At 40.8% G+C, this 6,000-nt stretch overlaps 1 protein-coding gene across 1 annotated transcript in view; it reads right to left on the reverse strand.

Annotated features, from left to right (window-relative positions):
• SGMS1 (sphingomyelin synthase 1) overlaps nucleotides 1-5,766 on the reverse strand; it is a 168,443-nt gene extending 162,677 nt beyond the window's left edge. The window contains exon 1 of the mRNA XM_025397293.1: nucleotides 5,653-5,766. The gene's annotated coding sequence lies outside the window, so the exon portion shown is untranslated. The remainder of the gene's footprint in view (nucleotides 1-5,652) is intronic.
• Between the last annotated feature and the right edge of the window lie 234 nt (nucleotides 5,767-6,000).

Genomic DNA, 6,000 nt, shown 5'->3' on the forward strand with positions numbered 1-6,000 from the left:
GTGTTTCTAAAAGAGGCAAAATCTGGCAAGCAAATAAGAATAAAATGGACGAATAAAAAACTTCGAGTTTACTCCAATATAGAAACAGACTAAAATATAAAACCCAATTACAATGCAGATTACAGGAAATGTTTTTAACCAAGAATAAACTAATTTATTCAAACTGGATTTGTAGTAGACGTATTTCAGAGTATCTGTTCACCCACTCCCATTTCTGGGGGACTCTGCCATATTCCCAGGCCCAGTTGTCTCTCAACTGCCATCTTCTGTCACCTGACACAACTCCACAAGCACACAGCCATAGCTGATCAAACCCGAAAGAACACCTGACCCAAAGAGAGCCATTCAGAAGCTGGCCAGAAGCCTGTGGCTTGGGTTTGATTACTTGCTAAAATGATGAACTCAGTCAATCAGCTTTGCCGCTGCAGGAACTAGAATCAAGAAACCCTGAAGGAACTTGCCAGTTAGATGTCATGGTGAAAGGTCAAAAGGAACACTTAAGCTCAGGGCAATCATCATGGGCCAAGTCTGCCACAGAAAGCAAGTACTGGACTGAAGCCAGTTCCCAACCTGAGGTCTCAGGGGATCTACATTTTGAACCCTCTTCTTGAGTGAGAGTGACCTGGTTTTTGCCACCAAAAGACAGAGCTTATGATAGCAACCTAAGTTAAAATCTTATGTAAAGACTTACCATTGACATATTTAGTAAGAACAAAATCACCTTCTTTTAGATAATTAGAGGAAACAGCTTACATCACTTAGCAATCTGAAGTCAGGTTTGTTTGTTTGTTTAAAAAAATAAAAAAGAGTCTTATTATTTTCAACTTGTCTCCTCTGGACTTCTGGTTCTTCGCCTATAAAGTGAGGTCTGTTTATTAGACCCTCTCTAAGTCCTTTTAATGGTTTATAATCTCAGTACAGGCACCCTGAGACAAAGGAAGCCTCTCTGTGGGCAGTGTTTGGACAGTGGTAGAAAACATTCTCCACTACCTTAGCTGTCACATGATGAATTCTCATTCTATTAAATTCATAATTAGAACTAACAAATTTTTCTACAAAAATTCTTAAGATGGGTCAGTTCATAGGCTATCTCATTTTAGACATAGGTACACAGAATATTAGAATTTTTGATACTGTTGATTGCTCTACTTTTCATTTAAAATATTTAGTTATACTATGCCCTGCCTCTCCCTTAGTTAAAAAAACAAACAAACAAACAAACAAAACTAAGAAGCAGAGAGAGTGCTATCCTTATAGTCATTAGAGGAAATACTTAGATCAGAAATGATGCTACAACCTTAACCATACATTGTCAATACTCCACTTTGGGGAGCAGGGGGCATGATAACAAAATAAGATATTGGAAATACAAATACTTATATCATTCAGGCTTTAACATAAATTAAAACAGCATTTATCTCAGAGTCTAAAATTGTGAGTATTCAACGACAAAAACTGCTCCAAAAGCATTTTTTAAATGATATCAGAAAAAACTGAACAAGACTGAGAAATGGGAAAAAGGGATTCCTAGGTATGTTTCCAGAATATCCACATCAATAAGGCTACGCACTTTTGACTAACTTTCCATTTCACTGTCAGTAATTCCAAGTAATTCTTGTCCATAGCAATGTAAATAAATTTTCTCCAGTAAAGATATGATTGATTTCTACCTGGACGAAAAGATAACCCCAAACATTACATTTTATTGCTCCATGGATATTAACCAACTGTGTTATATATTGATACATTTATTTCAGCATTCCTGGGGGGTTTTCAGTTCCTCAAATTTGCCTTTAATTCACCTCGGTTAATCCCCTCATTAACTGAACTGAACGAACCTTTGATATATGTTCATTTTATATCTGCATGCAATACGCTTTTAACTTTTCAAAAATTACTCTTTAGCAGTAACAGTCCATTTTAAAAATCAGTCCATTATAACATCTGGAAAGGTATTTGTTGTTTACAGTAAATGGTAAATATATAACTCATCAGGCTATGAATAACCGGTCCATGTTATTTGGAAGCCAGGTTGATATAGTTTGGCTCTGTGTCCCTACCCAAATCTCATATTGAATTGTCCAATTCTGGACACGGGGCCTGGTGGTAGGTGATTGGATCACAGGGGTAGTTTCTAATAGTTTAGCACCATCCCCCCAGTGCAATCTCATGACACAGTTCTTACCAGATGTGCTTGTTAAAAAGTGTGTAGCATCTCCCCAACCATTCTCCTGCCAACCATGTAAAGATGTGCCTGCTACCCCTTCACCTTCCGCCATGATTGTAAGTTTTCTGTGGCCTCCCCAGAAGCAGAAGCCTGTACAGCCTGCATAACTTTAAGCCAATTAAACCTCGTTTCTATATAAATTACTCAGTCTCAGGTAGTTCTTTATAGCAGTACAAGAACAGACTAATATAGAAAATACGGGACGGGTGCAGTGGCTCACACCTTGTAATCCCAGCATTTTGGGTAGCCGAGGCAGTCGGATCACCTGAGGTCAGGAGTTCAAGACCAGCCTGGCCAACATGGTAAAATCTTGTCTTTACTAAATATACAAAAAAAAAAAAAAATAGCCAGGCGTGGTGGCGCATGCCTATAATCCCAGCTACTTGGGAGGCTGAGGCAGGAGAGTCACTTGAATTCAGGAGGCAGAGGTTGCAGTGAGCCAAGATTGTGCCACTGCACTCCAGTCTGGGCAACAGAGCAAGACTCTGTCTCAAAATAAAAAAAGGAAGGAAGGGAAGAGAAGGGAAGGGGACAGGAGAGGAGGGGAGGGGAGGGCAGGGGAGGGGAGGGGAGTGGGAAGGGGAAGGGGAAGGGAAAGCGGAAGGGGAAGGGAAAGGGAAAGCGGAAGGGGAAGGGGAAGGGGAAGGGAAAGCGGAAGGGGAAGGGGAAGGGGAAGGGAGCGGAGGGGAAGGGAGCGGAGGGGAAGGGAAGGGAAGAGAAGGGAAAAAACTGTTACAAGAGAAGTAGGGCATTGCTATAAAGATACCCAAAAATGTGGAAGCAACTTTGAAACTGGGTAATAGGCAGAAGTTGGAACAGTTTGCAGTGCTCAGAAGAAGACAGGGAAGACACGGTAGAAAAGAAAAACCATTTTCTGAGAAGAAATTCAAGCCGGCTACAGAAATTCGTTTAAGTAAAGAGGAGCTGAATGTTAATAGCCAATACAACAGGGAAAATGCCTCCAAAGCACTTCAGAGACCTTTGTGGCAGTACTTCCCATCACAGGCCAGGAGGTCTAGGAGGGAAAAATAGTTTTGTGGGCCAGGCCTAGGACACCATTGCTCTGTGCAGCCTCAGGTCATGGCTCTTTGCATCCCAGCCACTCCAGCTCTAGCCATGACTAAAAAGGTCCAGATATGTCTTAGGCCACTGCTCCAAAGGGTGTAAGCTAGAAGCCATCAAAGCTTCCATGTGGTGTTAATCCTGCAGGTGCACAAAGGTCAAAAGTTGAGGCTTGAGGGCTTCCACCTAGATTTCAGAAGTTATATGGAAACATCTGGATGTCCAGACAGAAGTCTGCTGCAGGGGCAGAGCCCTCATGGAGAACCTCTACTAGGGTAGTGCAGAGGGGAAATGTCGGGTTGGAGCCCCCACACAGAATCCCCACTGGGGTACTGCCTAGTAGAGCTGCAAGAGGAGGGCTACCTTCCTCCAGACCCCAGAATGGTAGATCCACCAACAGCTTGCATCGAGCACCTGGAAAAGCTGCAGGCACTCTATGCCAATCTATGAAAGCAGTCACAAGGGCTGAGTCCTGCAGTGCCACAAGAGTGCAGCTGCCCAAAGCTTGGAAGCCCACGCCTTGCATCAGTGTGTTCTGGATGTGAGATACAGAGGCCAATGAGATTATTTTGGAGCTTTAAGATTTAATGACTGCCCTGCTGGGTTTCAGACTTGCATGGGGCCTATAGGCCAATTTCTTCCTTTTGGAATGGGGGCATATACCCAATGCCTGTACTCCCATTGTATGTTGGAAGTAACTAACTTGTTTTTTATTTTACAGACTTATAGGTGAAAGGGACTTCCCTTGTCTCAGATGAGACTTTGGACCTGGACTTTTGAGTTAATGCTGGAATTAGTTAGGACTTTGGAGGACAGTTGGGAGGGCATGATCATGTTTTGAAATGTGAGAAAGACATGAGATCCGGAAGGAGCCAAGGGCAGAATGATATGCTTTGGCTATGTGTCCCCACCCAAATCTCATGCTGAATTTTAATTCCCAATGTTGGAGGTAGGGCCTGGTGGGAAGTGGTTGGATCATGGGTGTGGTTTCTAATGGTTTAGCACCATCTTCCTAGAGCTGTCTCATGATAGAGTTCTCACAAGATCTGCTTGCTAATAACATGTGTAGCACCTCCTCCCTCTCTCTCTTTCCCTTCCCAGCCATGTGAAGATGTGCCTGATTCCCCCTTTCCTTCTGCCATGATTGTAAGTTTCCTGAGGCCTCCCCAGAAGCAGAAGCCTGAACAGCCTACAAAACTGTGAGCTGATTAAACCTCTTTTCATTAAAAATTAGTCTCCAGTAGTTCTTTACAGCAGTATGAGGGCAGGCTAATACATAGATCATGCAAATCAAACAGAGTGAATCAGATGGTAATAAACAAATGGCAATGACATAACAACAATTTCACTCGTAAAGCAAGTTACATTGACAGTCTGTTATGTACATCAGTGGGTAACAACTGATGGACAGCCTTGAATTTTAATTGCATAGATAAATGTCATGAATCTGCTTCTTAACAGATATAATGTAAGAAAAAGTCAAGTAAATGGATGTAGAAGATGGTACATGTGTGAAAAAACATAGCTGAAAACCCAGTCAGGTCCATGCAATGAAGACAGCTGGAACACATAACCAAGTAAAGGGATCCCATCTATTAAGAAATAAAATATTTTTGTCCCCAAAATAATGACCTTATCTTAGTTTTCTGAACTAAATAGCTATACCTCTAAATTAGCAAAGTAACGCATGTATTTGTAAGGAAAAACTTCTAAATCCTTGAAACTTTTCAACTCCCCAAAATAGGGGCTTAGGATTCTCTACCCCTCCATCCCTTGATAGGACTTCTTTAAAGGAAATATTATAGACATTAAAAAGAAAATAGAGTCAAATGATTTCTCTTTACAGAATCAGTGAGTAGGAGGTTAATTGTATCATTCATTTTTCTAAATGTTATAAGAAAACCTATCAACTAAAAATCAACAGAGGAGTTTTTTTATATAAGTAACCTGATGCATAAAAATACATTTACACAAAGGATTTGCACAGCAGAAATCATAAAGATTCTTGCAAATAAAAGTCTCCTACTGAGATTTAAAATAGGAATTTATTTTTGTATTTTACAAAAATGTTATTTAAACACAATTGTTCAAAGTTACAACAATCTATTCAATTAGGAAACCATTTCAAGCTTCACACATATGTAAAATTGCCCCTGTTGCAACCACATAGTGTACTTAGATTTGGAGAATTAAAGATTTCATGTTACTCCCATACCTGTATAGGAACCACCTTGATCAGTAAGATCAGTTCCCTCTTTCTCCCATTCAGTTTCCAACCTTTCTTTTCAGGAACCATCTACCCCGCAACCAGTTCCTAGATGCCAGTCACATTCCATTAAAAACCCTTCTTTGGATGCAATTACCTTTGGTTCTTTGCTCCAGATTTTCTCCAGCCTTAAATATGTTAGTAAGTATAGTGAATTTCTAGTAATGCACCATCTTTTGCTCTCCAGAACTCCAAGGACTACACCTTAGAAATTAATGTCCTAGTGAAACTGATTAACTTCCTTGGCTCTTGGGTTCTCTCCATTGGGTGTATTCTTCATTCAAAAGATAAGTGTCCATGCAGGCCACTCATATGCAGAGACAAACAGGACCTTATTAGCAAGTGTGATCTAAGGTGCCCAAGAATCATTCATAAACTCATTCACTGCCCTGATGTCCTAGATTTGCATGATTAAAGCAGTAACAACTATGGGCTACCAAGCATT

Source organism: Theropithecus gelada, chromosome 9, assembly GCF_003255815.1.
Source record: "Theropithecus gelada isolate Dixy chromosome 9, Tgel_1.0, whole genome shotgun sequence".
Classification (NCBI taxonomy): domain Eukaryota; kingdom Metazoa; phylum Chordata; class Mammalia; order Primates; family Cercopithecidae; genus Theropithecus; species Theropithecus gelada.